This window comes from Podarcis erhardii, assembly GCF_964252035.2.
Source record: "Podarcis erhardii genome assembly, chromosome: 3".
Lineage (NCBI taxonomy): Eukaryota > Metazoa > Chordata > Lepidosauria > Squamata > Lacertidae > Podarcis > Podarcis erhardii.
The window spans coordinates 14428906-14446320 of NC_138507.1; the positions used below are offsets into that span (position 1 = coordinate 14428906).

A 17415-nucleotide genomic window follows, 5' to 3' on the forward strand; every position below is an offset into this window, starting at 1 on the left:
GTGTTCCAATGATGCCATTGTAGTTGCTGTTTTATTTTATTTATGCTTTTCAGATTTATACATTTCACTAATTTTACAATCATTTTATCATTTCAAAACTTGGCTTCCTTCCCCCTCTTTTGGTGGTTCCTTACATGTATTTTTAATATCTTCTGCACATCCAAATCAACTTAATTTGCTCATTTATTCATCCACTTTAAATATATACTGTTATGAAACTGCAGGTTATTACAGTAATCCTGTTCTTATCTGTTTACAATATATCTGTAAATATTCAGTAAACCATTTCCATTCTTTGTTGTCTTGATTTCTTATTTATCTGGAAAGTTTCATCATTTCTGCATATTCCATAAGTTTTTGTATCCATTCTTCCTTTGCTGGGACTTCTTCTTCTTTCCATTCTGGAGCAAGCAACATTCTTGCTGCTGTAGTTGCATACATGAATAAATTTCTATACAGTTTGGGTACTTCTGTCCCTATAATTCCCAAATAATGTTCCTATAATGTTGTGTGTTATTATTCATCATTCATATTATTTTCAGCACCAGAATGAGATCATAAATGCCAATCTCTCTCCTTCAGGTGGACAACATCAGCACGAGGACATAATGACCAGTCTCTCTCCTTCATTGGCCACTATCAACATGAGGTCACAATGGCCTCTCTCTCTCTCTCTCTCTCTCTCTCTCTCCTTCAGGGAGCAGCATCCTCATGAGGTCACAGTGGCCAGGAGAGGGTCAGAAAAACCAGATCACAGCAGGTTGTGTGTGCAGATGGTAGATGCAGGTGTTGCCTGGCACCCCAAATTCAAGGGTGAGCCTTCAAAGTCCAGTAGCTGTTGCAGGATGAAGGCAGAGTAGAGAGAAGAGATGGACTAGGCAGCAGCTGATGGGCAAAGCAGCAGTAGAACAGCCAAGAGGAGACTACGGAAGAAGAGAGGAAGGATAGGAGGAAGCACCCAGCACATGGCGAGGAAGAGAGAAGGTAATTAGGACAGGAGTAGCAATGCTCACCTGATTTCTTATTCTTCTGGTAAGTTTCACCATTTCTGCATATTCCATAAGTTTTTGTATCCATTATTCCTTTGCTGGGACTTCTGCTTCTTTCCATTTTGAGGAAAGTAACATTATTGCTGCTGTGGTAGCATACATGAATAAGTTTCTATACAGTTTAGGTATTTCTGTCCCTATAATTCCCAAAAAGAAAGCTTCTGGTTTTGTATACAAAAGTTATTTTAAGCATCCTTTTCAATTCATTATATATCATTTATCATTAAATATCATTTCCAATAGCTTTAACAATGGCATTACAGTGGTGCCTCGCAAGACGAAAAGAATCCGTTCCGCGATTCTCTTCGTCTAGCACTTTTTTCGTCTTGCGAAGCAAGCCCATTGACGGCTTAGCGGATTAGCGCTATTAGCGCTATTAGCGGCTTTTAGCGGCTTATCGGCTTATCGGATCAGCTGATAAGCGGCTTAGCGGCTTAGAAAAAGGGGGGGAGGGGAAAAAACCCGCAGGAACTCGCAAGACATTTTCGTCTTGCGAAGCAAGCCCATAGGAAATTCGTTTTGCGAAGCGCCTCCAAAACGGAAAACCCTTTTGTCTAGTGGGTTTTCCGTCTTGCGAGGCATTCGTCTTGTGGGGCACCACTGTACTGGGAACTGGTTCAACGGTGCCATTGTTAAAGCCAGTGTTTGTTTTTTTTCTGGGGGGATGCAGGGGTATCCCAATTTGAAGTATAAAATGGTGATTTTCTTGAGTCAAAATGAGAGCACCCCAAAACATTTCTTTAGGAGAAAAAAACGCTGGAAAAAGTGTGTGCAATTCCATGGCATCTCCAAATGAAAGGCTTGTCAGAGATTCTGGAGAGCCTCTGCCCATCAGAGAAGGTGACAGTGGATTCTCAACAGGCGTAGGGAAGCTGTGACCCTCCATTGCCCATGCTACCTGGGACTGATGTGATATGGAGTCCGCAGAGTCCCACATCCCTGGACTAGTTGGGAAAGTGTTCTAGCACATTGTAATATGTCTTTATGTGTTCAGGGATGACCTGTGAACCCATAAGAGAAGGAACAGACTGTGCACAAATAGCACCATCCTACACTGTGGGGTGGGTTGGCACTGTGGGTTAAACCACAGAGCCTAGGACTTGCCGATCAGAAGGTTGGCGGTTTGAATCCCCGCGATGGGGTGAGCTCCTGTTGCTTGGTCCCTGCTCCTAGCAGTTCTAAAGCACGCCAAAGTGCAAGTAGATAAATCGGTACCGCTCTGGCGGAAAGGTAAACGGCGTTTCCGTGCCCTGCTCTGGTTTGCCAGAAGCGGCTCAGTCATGCTGGCCACATGACCTAGAAGCTGTACGCTGGCTCCCTCGGCCAATAAAGTGAGACGAGTGCCCCAACCCCAGAGTTGTCCGCGACTAGACCTAATGATCAGGGTTCCCTTTACCTTTACCTTTACAGAGCCATCACTGGATGCAGCCCTGTAGCCTGATGACGCTACATGTATAATGAGAATACAAGGTCAAATTTGTTGGAACAATGGAACTACTCGAATGCATCTCCAGCTCATTAAGGTTTTTGCAAATAGCAATCATGGATGTGTATGGATCTGGATCGAGACCCCAGGATGGTGCTGTCATTGAAGGCTTAGCAGGCACACCAGACAGGAAGCTAGGAAAAAACTTCAGTCTCTCTTAAGCAAAAGCAGAAGAGGAACCTTATGACTTCATCCATGAACCACTAAGTCCAGTGCCACCTAGGGACTAGACCATATTATTGCACAGTCCACCCAGGAGGAAAGGTTAACCCTTTTCTTCCTGTGCCATTTTCCTGATGAAATCACCTGCCTCCGAAATGCTGTTTGTTTTGGCTGGAAATTATGTGTCCAAGTCATGCTAGCAAGTAATATTTTACTTGCCATTCATGCTGCAACTGGAACGATATTGTATGCTACACAGGAAGAGCTGCACCCATTTAGGACTCATGGTTATTCAGTTTAATTTTGACAATGTTGATTTTTTACTGCCTAATCAAGTGATCAGTCGGTTAAAGGCAGCACAGTTGATCAGCTGGAAATTTTAATCAGTTGGCATTCCCCAGGTTTCATGTGTCAACAAGAACATTATTAATTTCCCATTTCTTCTCCCTCAGACTTGTAAAAGGAACTACCCACAGATTGAAAACAATGCGCCCAGTGGCTTTCTTTCATTGCAGTCTTGAAAAAATAGATCAGGAGAGCAGGGGAGCAGAGTGCCTCAAAAAAGAAATGCATATGGTTGATAAGGTCTTTGATAAACAGCATTTTGTGAGGAATAAAGAGGAAATAAAGAGATTGGAATTTCCCCCTCCATAGTGCCACAGTTATTATCATTACTATTATTCGTTGAATTTATATACCACCCTATAGGTAAAGGTAAAGGAACCCATGACTGTTAAGTCCAGTCGTGACCGACTCTGGGGTTATGGCGCTCATCTCGCTTTATTGGCCGAGGGAGCCAGCGTACAGCTTCTGGGTCATGTGGCCAGGATGACTAAGCTGCTTCTGGCAAACCAGAGCAGCACACGGAAATGCCATTTACCTTCCCGCCAGAGCGGTACCTATTTATCTACTTGCACTTTGATGTGCTTTCGAACTGCTAGGTGGGCAGGAGCTGGGACCAAGCAATGGGAGCTCACCCCATCACAGGGATTCGAACCGCCGATCTTCTGATCAGCAAGTCCTAGGCTCTGTGGTTTAACCCACAGCGCCACCCACGTCCCCATACCACCCTATATCCAGAGATTAAATATATTGCAAAGGAAGTAAGGTGATGTAGAGACATACATGCCCAATGTTGAAAAAACCCCGACTTACGCTTAACACACTAGGCTAATTGTTCGAGAACAGCTTATCCGTTTGGAAATGTGACCTCATCAATATTGTCAAGGTCATTGGAACTGGTGTCGATTTGCTAAACAGAGGATTGGCTGGTAAAATGAAATATGTTTTGCAAGAAGCTCTGTTCCCATCACTTTAAGAACTGAAGCTAGAAACTGAGTATGTTGGAATAGAGAATGCTAACAATACTATGTACCAATGTTGTACCTTGTAGAGGACGTGTAATTGTAAGCTACTTTGGGATCCCATGTGGACTGAAAAAAAGGTTATATTCATAATAAATAAATAAAATAACGCAAAGATGAAACAAATACAAAAATGTATTTGTTAATGTAACAGAAATGTAAATGAGATATAGCATGGCTTCAGCCTGGCATGTTCTGGGAGCGATGGCGAGGTTGCGCAACCTCGCCATCGCTCGCGGACCCGTTCTGGGGGCTGGGGTTGGGGGAAGCTTGGGCTTCCCCCGCCCCCAGCCCTGCAAGCTCTGGGAGCGATGACGAGGTTGCACAACCTCGCCTTCACTCCCGGACCACCAGCCCCGAGGCTAAAAATGAAGCCAAGACAGCAAGCGGGATCCATCCCGCTCGCTGTCATGGCTTCTTTGCTCTTTGGGGCTCGGGGGGGGGGGAATAATTTTTTTCCTTTATTCCCCCCCCCCAAATAAGTGCGCCCTATGGGCCGGTGCACCCTATAGGGCAAAAAATACGGTATCTGACTTTTAGAAGACATCCGAATGCAGCCCTGTTTAGGAAAGTTTTTAATGTTTGATGTTTTATCGGGTTTTTAATATTCGTGATTTTAAAGAGGAGGGGCAGGGGTTGGCCACAACCTCCCCTCCCAAGAACCCAGCCACATGGCTCCTTAAATGCGCTAAGCCACCCCCCCCCCGACCAACTGGATTGGTTGGCCAGGGGCTGTGATGCGGCCGGGACTCCCTAATGGCACGGGGGCTTGGCCACGCCCCCACTGCGTGCAGGGAGACCACGTGGCCTGCCCACAACACTGCCCCACAAGGAAGTGGAGTGGCCTTGTGACCTGCCCAAAGTGGAAGGGGAAACCCAGCCATATGGGTGGGGTATAAATAATAAATTATTATTATTATTATTATTATTATTATTATTATTATTATTATCCACTCATTTCCCTCCCTGCACATGCCCTATGTGAATAAAGTACTAAGTGGCGATTGCAATCTTGGTGTAGATCCACGTACAATACCATTGGGCAAGTGTGTGGATACAACTCCAACCCCAGTGCCAGGAGCGCCTACATCTGTTTTCAAATGGTGACGCTGTGGGGCGACACAGGACTCAGCTACATAGCTGCAAATAAAACCATTTAAGTGTGTTGTAAAGTGCAGTATACACATGTGACACGAGATGGTGACAGCGAGCTATGGCAAATTCAATATATTTTTTCAAAACGTGTTTTGTTTTTTTAAAAAAGAATTTTCACAGCATTTTTTATATGCGTGTAGATTCCAACACAGAATCAAACTGCAATGAGCTTTTATATCTGAAATGGAATGAGTTTCTCGAGAAGCACTTTTCAGGGACAAAAAATATATATGTGGTAGATCTAGATTGTAAGTGGAGTATAAAGAAAAAGAAGTACTTGGCTCCACCGATTCTAGAACAAAGTGTCATGTGTGTGCTGCCCGAATTTACCTTTTTCCTTCTCTTTGTTTTTCTGGAGGACAAACTGCTTTAGTTCTGCTTTGGCTTCTTTGAAATCAATGTCACCAGGTCTATCCATATCTATCTATCTATCTATCTATCTATCTATCTATCTATCTATCATCTATCTCTCTAAAATCCTGACCCAGTGATAATAATTTATAAAATACTTGATTGCATTTATATTTACTCGCAATCTCATTTATAGTTCAGAAGCCCCAAAATACTGTCTGTGGTTTAAGGCAGGTTTCAGGACTGGGTAGCCTTCATTCGTAGAATGTTTAGGAAATGTGAGGGTTGAATTAAATAGATAGAGAAGGATGGATGGATGGATGGATGTACGAACGGACGGAAGGACAGACAGATAGACAGATAGGCAATGAATCCAGTTGGTGATCTTGAACACAGGAAAGAGCTTTTGAACCAGTGGACGTCTCCACTAATAGAAAAAGAGGGAATGCAATTCACTCCCACCCCTGTAGTTCTTCACGTCACCTTCAACCGTTTTGGAGTTTTCTCCAGTTTTCTAAGACTGGTGGGGATGGGAGGCTGTGTGAGAAAACGATAATCAGAAATGCCCTATATTCTTTTTTTCTATTAGGAGAGGCATCTGCAGGATCAAAAGCCCTTCTGTAAGCACAAGGACACCTATCAGATCTCGATCTGTATATGTATGTGTAAACGCATATTTTCTTTCTCATAGGCTAGTTTTGCAGATTCCAGACCTTAATAGGTCTCTTGACTGCACATCAAAACTCCATTATCACAAAGAACTGTTGCTAAATTCCTTTAAGACACTTACACTCATAGAGAAGTTTCACCAGCCTTCCTTATCGGAAAAGAGTCTTGGCTTGAAATCAAGCAGGCCTTTGGGGTTTAAAATCTGACAGGCTTCAAAGTCTCCCTTACGAGCACAAAAACTCAACCAATCCCATAGTGGAGTAGTGATTTTCCTGCCGCCCAGACTAGAGTATATCATGCTGTATGGATTAAGCAGCTTAGAGACTGGCAGCCATAAAGCATTCTCTGCAGGCTCTGATGTGGCTTTGGGGAAAAAAAGTTTGGCAGGCACTTATGCCACATTTGCCTAACAACTAAAGCAAATTACTGGTAACATGAGAAACTTGCAAAGATCTTGCTGCCATTAAGAAGTTGCTTTTGAGACAACGGTATCGGCCCACCGATAAGATATCATAAAAAACCCTACCATCTCCACCCTTTACCATCACCAGTTGCAGCTTAGTCAGAGACAGGGGAATGCCAGAAGGCAAAGATTCGTAAAAGGGAAAGGTAGATTGCAAAGAGGACTAGGCCATTTCAATTTGGAGTTGGGAAGAAAGGCAAGCGGAAGAGAAATCATGCAGAAAGGTCACTTGGCCTTGAGACGGTAAGGGTCACCCAGCCCAACAGCACAGAAAGACCAGAGGTGGGAAATGAAAACCACCGGCTCTCTCATGATACAAAGAAAGGACTTTAACAGGGTGGCATCTTTTGATGTAAAGAATATCTTAAAGACGAGCCTGCTTTTATTTAAGACAGACGCACACACTTCATTTTTTACCCCCAAGGCAGTTAGTTAGTTTGTTTGTTTGTTTTGCAGGAGATTTAACTGAGTCCCTGTGCAAGGACTTCTGCTTCTTCAACGGGGCTTTCCCAACTCTCCTACCCCTGGGTGCCCTACAAAGTTGGCTCAGGATGTGTATGTATGTCTGGAGACCCCTCAAAACATTGGATTGGGGAGGAGAGGGGGGAATCGTTCCATCTGGCAAGCCGAAATGCTTGTGCTGACAGTCAGCGGCGCACAATATTGAATTCCTCCCATAGGGTGGCATCCAATTAAAAACTTCTGTTTTCACAAGGATTTCCATTTGCGCGACAGAAATCCCCCTCCCTCTCCTTTCCCCGTGCCATGTCCAAATCTGCTCCGGAGAGCTGGAAGGACTCCCAGAACAGATTTTTTTGGGGGGGTGGGGGGGGGAGGAGTGGGCACATGGGGAGAGGAGAAAGTTGTACTGCACAGCCAGAAGTCCTTGCACTAACGGAGCTACTTCATTTGATGCATTTATTTATTTATTTATTTATTTATTTATTTATTTATTTATTTTGTAACAACGTTTGTAACCTGCCAACTCATATTGGGGGGGGGAAATCATGGCGGTGTACAATAAAGCCAATTAAACTTCTTGAAATGGCATAAGATGTTTGCCCATTAATTCAACAGGGCATTCTCTGATAATTGCGTGAACAGGCAGAGTCCCCCAGATCCCGGGCGCCACCCCCCCCGTCATGTGGAATAATGACTCAAGACAACGTGCTATGGGATTAAATTGGCCACAACTTTATTATATTTCAGATGTGGGTAGACCTTGGCTCAGGCATTGGGCGTTATCCCTCCCCAGTCCCCAGCTGGGGACATAGGGAACATCAGGGTTATCCAGTGTGTGTGTGTGTGGGGGGTGGGCCGGCTTTGGAGAACATATGTTCAAGCAGAGATAGCCGCCCCTGTTATGCCGCCGTCGCAAGGGAGAGCAATGACGACCTCTAGGCGTAAGGTGAAAGCCTCTCCTCAAAAACCCCTTTAACGGGGAACCCTGGTATCACAGCAATAAAGAGGAAGGGGGCGTGGGTCACCACTGCACGCCCCCCCATTCAGGGAAGATAGACTAAAGGATTCCACACGGCGGAGTGAGCTCCTGTTGCTCTGTCAAAACTAGTAGTTTGAAAGCATGCCAGTGCAAGTAGCTAAATAGGTACCACTGCGGTGGGAAGGTAAACGGTGTTTCCGTGCACTCTGGTTTCTGTCATGGTGTTCCATTGTGCCAGAAGCGGTTTAGTCTTGTTGGCCACATGACCCAGAAAGCTGTCTGTGGACAAACGCTGGCTCCCTCAGCCTGAAAGTGAGATAAGCGCTACAACCCCATAGTCACCTTTGACTCGACTTAACTGTCCAGGAGTCCTTTACCTTTTACCTTTTTAAATGCTTAATGCCCTTCACTTTGTCAATGCATCCTCCTCATTCTCAGACAAATCAGTTGGCATTTTCCCTTTGCTTTCTAATTTTTCTCCCCAACTACAGGACATGGATACTTTATACCTAAAGCAGCCACGTCCAAAGTCCGTTTTGGAGGCCTAATCTGGCCTGCCAGTTCAACCCTAAAAATAGTTCAACAACTCTTTGAGGTAAAACCATTAAAAAAGCTCACAAATTCAATCCTAAAAAAAAAAAGGTTAACAACTTTGGTCCGCCCTCACATAGGCGCCGACTCCATGGGGCCTTAGGGGGCACGAGCCCCCTCAAAAATTCGTTTGGGGGGGCTCCACCCCCCCAATAATTTAAGAAAATTATTAGTTATATTATGCTTTGTAAAATCACAAAATTATGTTGGTATTTTTTATTTTCCTTGTTTGACGATAGTTACCTTTTAAAATACATTCAGTAATGAGTTAAAACAAAGCCACTCCCGATCTAGAGAGGGGGTGGGGTTGCGGGCTCTCGACCCATCAACAATCTCGCGGGGCTGGCGTCAGCCCTGCGAGAAGCGGGGATTCCCCCTAGCTCATTAATATTCACCGCCCACGGCGGCAGCCAATCGGCTGCTGCAAAGGGCGGGCCCTCACAGGTTCACTTAAGGTCAGGGCAGCCCAGGGCTCGCCCCTTTCGTTCCCCCAGCAGCAGCGGTTTGGAGGTCTTGGGCCCCCCCAATATTTTTTATAAGTCGGTATGGGCCCCCGCCCCCCCAATATTTTTTATAAGTTGGCGCCCCTGGGCCCTCATGACCTTTCACTTCATCAAATCTGGCCCTCTTTGACACCACTGACCTAAAGCATTTACCTTAGTGCTTTCCAGTAGTGAACAGCACTGTGGGGCTGTGTCTTTTAATTGACCTCCTGACAAGGGAGTCACTGCTGTTTTCCAGGAGGAAGATGGGAAGAGCAATGCAGCAGAGAGGTTAGTGCGGTGCCACCACACTGGTGGAGCCAACATGGCAGTGTTTGCACTGCACTGACCTTCCTGGGGCCTTGCCCATCGTGCTCTCCTTCCCAATAAGCAGCAACAACTCAGTTGTCAGGAGATCAGACAAGTGCTTCCAATCTATCCTGCCGTCCGTGGCTGGTACTGTGTACCCCAACCATCTCCCCCATGGCTCACAGAGATAATACTCAGTCCTGCTAATTAAGATCCTTTAACCTTCTGCATGCAAAGCATGAAGCTATGGTCCCTGTATTTGCACCCTTTTGCATTTATTATTCTTGTCTTTTATTCTAATTTTAAAGTCTTGGTATGTTTTGTAAGCTGCTCCCACCCCACCCCAAATTTTGTGTTTTGGGTGTTTGTAGTAAGCCACTTTGGACACTGTGGGAAAGTAGCATATAAATTGATTAAACTAATCATGAACATTAATTGCCTCCACACGAATAATGTCTCCCTTTGCCCCTAATAATGCTCTTCAAATGGAAGTGATTTCCTGTGGGAAAGAAATACAGCCGTGTGTGTACATTTGCCCTCACTCTCGCCCCTCACATTTATTTATTTATGTTTTCATTTAAAAAAATACTTTGTGGTTTTCTTTCGATATTTCCCAATTAAGTTGCCTAAGGTAGGGGGAGAATGGCAAGATCCACTCAGTATATTTTTTCTATAATTCTTTACAAGGTCCTCTGTGACTTTGGTTAATTGTCACATTGCATAGCCCTTTTATTTTTGTTCTTTAAAAAAAGTGAAAGAGAACCTCATTTACCTTAGGTATAGGAATTTTAATGTAGGAAGCGAGATGGTTTATTCATTCAAAAAATATTTTATGGGAACTTGTTCCAAGCTGAAGGAACTCATGTAAAAATTCGCTCCCTGGGGAACCACTTTCTTGCAGTCTCACGTCTGAAACAAAGGAGGAATTTTCTTTGGGTAAACTCAAAGCAGAAAGCTCAGGGTCACAAACTAGGATTTCCCTCGCCTGCAGGACAGCTTGTATACCGAAAGGCCCTCCATTTCCAAGCAGATGTAGGGAGACTCTTATATAACCCACACATTTGTTGTCCTGTCAGGCCAGGATGTGGAGTCAACCTCAGTGAAATTAAGGACAGCGAAAGGTCCTCCTCAGATCACAAGACTTTAATGAATTCAGAATGGATATTAAAGACAGCTCTGGAAGGTGGTCTAGTCACTCATTATTCTCCTGTGGGAAGGCTTTAGCGGTTAAACCAGATTAGCTAAATGCTGTCATTTCATAAGTCACTTGTGATTAAGAGCAACCAGTCTGGTTTTGTGCTCCCCTTCTTCAAAGAGAAGCACATGAAGCAGGAATGAAGGGGTGGGCGAGTATTTATTTACTAGATTTACACTCCTCTGCCAATGTGCTCAAATCAAGTTTACAAAAATAATGCCTTACAACAACATGGCTGATGTTAAAGGGAAAAAAAAGGAATAAGGAGGGAAGGGGGCAAATTTATGCAGGGTTACATGGAGCAAATCCCAGGAAGCCCAGTGAGACTTATTTCTGAGAAATAGGCACAGGATCAGGCAGTCAAGTTCCAGTTCTTAGGTTGCATACACATTATAGGCTTAAAGCACACCCAAAGCACGTTTAGCGCTGTAGTCTACACCACTGAGCCTCTTGGGCTTCCCAATCAGGTCAGCGGTTCGAATCCCCACAGTGGAGTGAGCTCCCGTTGCTCTGGCCCAGCTCCTGCCAAACCTAGCAGTTGGAAAGCACGCCAGTGCAAGTAGATAAATAGGTACTGCTGAGGCGGGAAGGTAAATGGCATTTCCATGTGCTCTGGTTTCTGTCACAGTGTTCTGTTCACTAGAAGCAGTTCAGTCATGCTGGCCACGTGCCCCAGAAAGCTGTCTGTGGACAAACGCTGACTCCATCAGCTTGAAAGCGAGATGAGTGCCTCAACTCCATAGTCACCTTTGACTGGACTTAATTGTTCAGAGGTCCTCAACTCCATAGTCACCTTCGACTGGACTTAATCATCCAGGGGTCCTTGAACTTTTTTTTACCTTCCTTCAAGAGTGTGGTGCTTGGCCCCAGCTAGGGCAGTGGAGGGGGCCCTTATTGCCACACCTGTCCATCTCTGATACAGCCAGGTGGTATGGCCATAGATAGGAGGTGGGGATCTTATCTAAGCTCAAGGGCCACATTCCTTCATGGGCAGCTTTCCAGGGACTTCCAATGGCCTGGCTCAACAGAGGGCAGCTTAAAGTTCTCCAAACTGCGGTACAGCTTCAGTTTTTCATTCAGTGGGTCCCTGGTAGCTCCAGTTGCAGAGGATCTCCGGTGGGACTTCTACCTGAGACCTGGCCGCCAGTTGCAGTAGACCAGGGTCAGTGATGATGAAGTCAAACAACAACTGAAGTTAAAACAGTACAACGCATCATCAGAGATCTGCAACCTCTCCTGGACAATGACAGTTCTCTTTCTCAAGCTCTGGGAGGAAGACCTTTCATTGCCTACAGACAGCCACCCAGTCTTAAACAACTCCTAACCCACAATAATACTACAACCAGACCTAACACGGACACTGGCACCAGAGCCTGCAATAAACCCAGATGCCAACTTTGCTGCCACATACACCCAGACAACACCATTACTGGCCCCAACAACATCACACATACCATCTCGGGACTATTTAATTGCTCATCGTCTAACATTGTGTATGCCATAAAATGCCAACAGTGTCCTTCAGCTCTCTATATTGGACAAACAGGCCAGACCTTACGCCAAAGAATAAACGGACATAAATCGGACATCAGGAATCACAAGACAGAGAAACCAGTAGGAGAACACTTCAATCTCCCAGGACATTCTATACAAGATCTCAAAGTAGCTGTTTTACTACAAAGGAATTTCAGAAATAGACTGGAAAGAGAAGCTGCTGAATTACAACTTATCACCAAACTTAAAACCATGGAGAAACCTGGTCTGAACAAAGACCTTGGATTCTTATCTCATTATACACGACAAAGCCATTTTTCACCTTTTCACCCCTTGCTTTTTCCTGTAAGACCTATTGCAGTCGTTAAGAGTCGTCAACAGGCTCATCACAGCTATCTGCCAATCACCCATTCCCACCACCCTTCTGAGTAATACCCCTCCCCACCTTCTCACTATATAGAAGGGTCTGGAAACTTCTGTTTCAGTGTATCTGAAGAAGTGTGCATGCACACGAAAGCTCATACCAAGAACTGACTTAGTTGGTCTTTAAGGTGCTACTGGAAGGAATTTGTTTTGTTTTGACTATGGCAGACCAACACGGCTACCTATCTGTAACAACAACTGGAGGGTATCAGGTTCCCCAACCCCAGAGTTGAAAATGTTGAGCTATGCAGACCAACGTTCTGACTCATGTTTATATGTTGTTATTTTACATGTTCTCTTAACACCTTGTGTTTGATGGCCAGTTAAGTAGGAAATGTACTGCTAAATTAGGATTTGAACCAAGTCTGTGTCTAATCCACTTACCAGTTTTTAGCTTCTCTACCTTAATCATTTTACCCCTGAGGCTCCTGGTCTGCTGGCTGGCATCACCAACTGCCTTTGTTCTTTCCATTTCAATAACACTTCTAACCCCAAAATATGTGGAGGAGTAGAAAAATGTCCCTGCGGGTTTCCTATGGCTGTCACCCCTCTTCATCAGACAAATGAAAAGATGTTTCAGCTTTTATTGCATGTTTTTTTCTTGATGTCTGCAATTGAAAAATTATTGAGACAGGGCACAGATGTTCGGAAGGTTGGCATTTTGTTCACATGAGTGTTAGAGTGGCAAAGTCTGACTCACACATCTAAGACGCTACCTCACTGGGACCCTGATCCTGATCTCATTGTAATCGACAGGCCAAGAATTGATGAGTCAGAAATAAGGAACAAAGAAGCTTTGAAGAAACATGGTTCCAAGAATTCCTGGCAGTCTCAACCCTAGTTGTAAAGATTACAGAGAAGACCATCTAGACAAAGTTACAATGATATTTGTGTGGGGTGAAAGACTGGAGAAGATAAAATCTGGCATGTAGGGAGGAGGGCAGAAAACCTTCTGAAACAGATATTGGAAAATGTGGAAAATACAGCTGATGATGCTCAAATTCATATGGATCTGAAAAAATAAACACTGACTTTTCAACAAAAATCCACTCTGCCCCAACCTCACCTTTTCTTTAAACTGCAATTGCTGATAGACCAGCCTTAGGGTAAGGCTGAGTTCACGCAATCAGTTCTAATGACAGCAAGCACTTGATGGGCTTCTCCCAGCTTGCCTGCCACTGTGAGGTTATTGTCACAACTGATAGGAGAGGTGATCCTTGACAGCTAATCTGTACTTCCTTAAACCATCTTATAGCTATTCTTCTGCTTTACTTTCACTTCTCTTGCAAGGGTGTGAACTGATACGGGTTGATATTTGGATGCTAAGGGGCCTTACTATGCATTGATCTGGTATTGCACTACCTCCAGGAATGGTGGGAAAAGGAAGAAGTACAGCTTAGGGCCTCTGCTCAGCTGGAATCTTTCAACATGGTCACCCAGTGAGACCCTGGATAGTTGACTTGCACCATGCCAGGGCTCAACTCTGGGGGATTCCCATGGAAGGAGTTTGGGCACGTCCCAATCATGACAGAGTGTCATTCCAACAGCAAGGGCTGAGTGGAATGAGGAACTGGATCCTTGCCCTACTGCCATGACAACCCAACTTTCTGCTGTAGTTAATAAAGTCTTGGCTTGGTTTTACCCAACACCTGTGTCTTGTCTCAGTTATTTCACCACTCTTGCAGGGCCTCAGTTGTGGGACTTGTATTACCACTCTTGTTGTGCCTGCCTGGGCAACCTGGCTATCCCTCTGGAAATTGTAATATTTAGTTTATTTACTAAACACAGGTTGAACATAGCTGGAGATGCAGACAAACTATCCAATGCATTGCTTTTGAATCAAATTGCCAGGGAGGCAGCCAGCATCTTGAGATACCAAACTCTGTATATGCTATGAAGAAGGTCAGATGAGAAGAGTCTTAATTTGCATCAGTCACTAGCCATAGCAATAAAATAAAATAAGATATACTGATGATAGAGGTAAAAACTTAACTATACAAAATACAGTGGTACCTCGGGTTAAGTACTTAATCCATTCTGGAGGTCCGTTCTTAACGGGAAACTGTTCTTAACCTGAAGCACCACTTTAGCTAATGGGGCCTCCTGCTGCTGCCGCACTGCCGGAGCCTGATTTCTGTTCTCATCCTGAAGCCAAGTTCTTAACCTGAAGCACTATTTCTGGGTTAGCGGAGTCTGTAACCTGAAGCGTATGTAACCTGAAGCGTATGTAACCTGAGGTACCACTGTACATTTGGGAGGTTTACATCAATAATCAAATAATAGATCTTATTCTAATTGCCCCCGCTAAAAACCTTGCAGTTTTTGCTGTCACCTGATCATCTTGATCTGCTAGAAGAAAGCTCCCTGTAGCGATGGCTGAGTGACCCGGCATGGACAATAGTAGAGGGGTAATAACCTCACTCCTCAAATCTTTATAAAGAATGCAAGCCAGAAGCAGATGAGCCACTGACACAATACCGCCATCTCCACATGGACATAACCATTTTTCCTGCAGAATTGTTTGAAATCGACCCTCAAGTACAGCCAAAGGCAGTATATTCAATCCTGCGAGAGTGAAAGCGCATCTGTATTTTGGAATTGTTAAATTTTGCAAATAGGGTGCCAAAGTGTTAAAGTGACTCGGTGGGAAATAATCATACCATGGACAAAATTTCCTTATTCTGCCCAATTATTCTGTCACTGTGCGAAGAAGTATTTCTTTTTGTCTAGCCTAAATTTTCTGCCATTCAACTTTGTTGGATGACCCCAGTCTCCTATTAAAAAAAACCCAACAACTTTGTTTATCAGTGTTTGAAAATAATCTCCAAACAAGATGGCAAAGCCAGTCCCATGTTCCTGCTGATGCATTTGCACTGCACTGACATCCCTGATGCCTTACCCCTACCTCTCTTCATCTTGGTATGCAGCAGCGACTCAACCAGAGAGAGGTCAGCTAAGTGACACAGCCTCTCTGCACCATCTGCTACTGGCAGCATCCCAGAATGGCAGTTTGCTGAGTCTGGCACATGTGTGCACACTTTTGAGGAGCAAACCGGCAGGCTACAGGTGAACAGAAGAAGAGCAGGCAACGTTGGCATGGCATCTTAAATGCATGTGCCCCCTGCCAAGGGATGGATTAGGAAAGGGAGACCAGATGGCAAGAGGCAAGTGGCTGAAGCTACAGCAGTGTGCATGAGCCTGTATTGCAGCCTAGCTAGCCAGCCTGCAGTTGACTGCAAATTCTGGACCAGGTAAGATAGGGTTGCCATGCATCCAGATTTTGCCAGACATAACCGGCATTCAGCCCTCGCAAACAGTGTCACTGAAATGACTGGGGAAATCCAGGTGTATGGCAGCCCGTGTCAGTAGTGTAGATTTTGACAAATTTCATGAAAGATAGCTCAAGAACTCAAAAGCTTGACAACTTTGCAAACATAACAAAACAAAAAATCCTCAACAACTTTTGTTTCTGGATTTTCATTTTTCTAATATGGCAACCCTAAGATAAGTTCTTCCGGGGGAAATAATATTCAATTCTCAATATATATGAGCATTACAAGCTGAACAAATTCATATCCTAAAACAGATGATTCTGAGAATCAGTGACAGTGCTGCATCTAGTTAGGATTTGCTTCAGAGTAGGAAAATAAGAAGAGTCTCCTGAATCATGCCAGTGGCCCAATACTTCAAAAGTATTGTAAGATCTCAAGCCCACCCTTCAAGAACTCATTGAATTCTTTGCAATTTTCAAGAAGATTGTTCCAAATTCCTCTTGAAGAAAATGGGGGGGGGGGACCCTGGTAGCATGTGGTTTGCCAGTTTTGTTTTGTTTTTCTTTTCGCTGACACCAGAAAAGGGAGTTCCACTTTCCTGAGAAAGGAAGGTGGAATGACTCATATGGCACTGAGGAAAGCAAGACCCACACTGGATAAAAGACAAAGAAAATAATTCCTAGCATGAGCAACACTGGCTGTGCCAAAGAAAGGATTTAACAGAAATGGAAATCCCCTACCTGACGGTAGAAGGTAAAAGGACGAGTGCAGCAAGTTTGCTCCTTCCAGTGTTTTAAAAGACAAACCAGGTGCATTTGGACATTTGACAACTAAGCTAATCCTATCGTTTGTGCCAACCTTGGCATTTCCGATCCAGGAATCATTAATTATGTGGGTTAAACAGTAATATCACATATTGGACTTGGTAGGCTTAGAGAATTCGTACATGAGCTAAAGGTGTGATCAAGGCAGGCACCTGCATGATGCTTACTCTGGAGGAATCCCACTGAAAGGACTTCCCACGTTATATCACCAAAGCAGGGGCTAAAATTAACAGGCAAATCCTCCTGAAGGATGAGATGAGAATAGGTTGGGACTTGTATTACCAGGCAGTCAGTTGAAGTTGCACCAGAAATGGTGGCTTGGTGCTACATAGCAATCTTCACAATGGAACTGGAAGGAAAGAGATCAGGCATAGGCAAACTCGGCCCTCCAGATGTTTTGGAACTACAACTCCCATCACCCTTGACCACTGGTCCTGTTAGCTAGAGATGATGGGAGTTGTAGTCCCAAAACATCTGGAGGGCCAAGTTTGCCCATGCCTGAAAGAGATCGTAGCAAGAGCACCACATGAACAGGATCTGAGCCACTAAGAATTTTGACAAGCAATGGCACCGGGATTTTCTGAGTTTCCTGGTTTTGAATTCGTCTGGCTTGTAATTTCCTACAGAATGACTTGTCTAGCCTGAAATGCTAAACAAGATCCTGAACTGCCTCAGTCAGCATTCA

The 17415-nt window shown here is 44.4% G+C and overlaps 1 long non-coding RNA gene across 1 annotated transcript; it reads left to right on the top strand.

Moving 5' to 3' along the window:
- Positions 1-707: 707 nt before the first annotated feature.
- LOC309339367 lies at positions 708-13683 on the top strand. Its single transcript, XR_014155245.1, has 2 exons — positions 708-1032; positions 13391-13683. It is a non-coding gene; the product is annotated as an uncharacterized lncRNA (long non-coding RNA).
- Positions 13684-17415: the final 3732 nt, after the last annotated feature.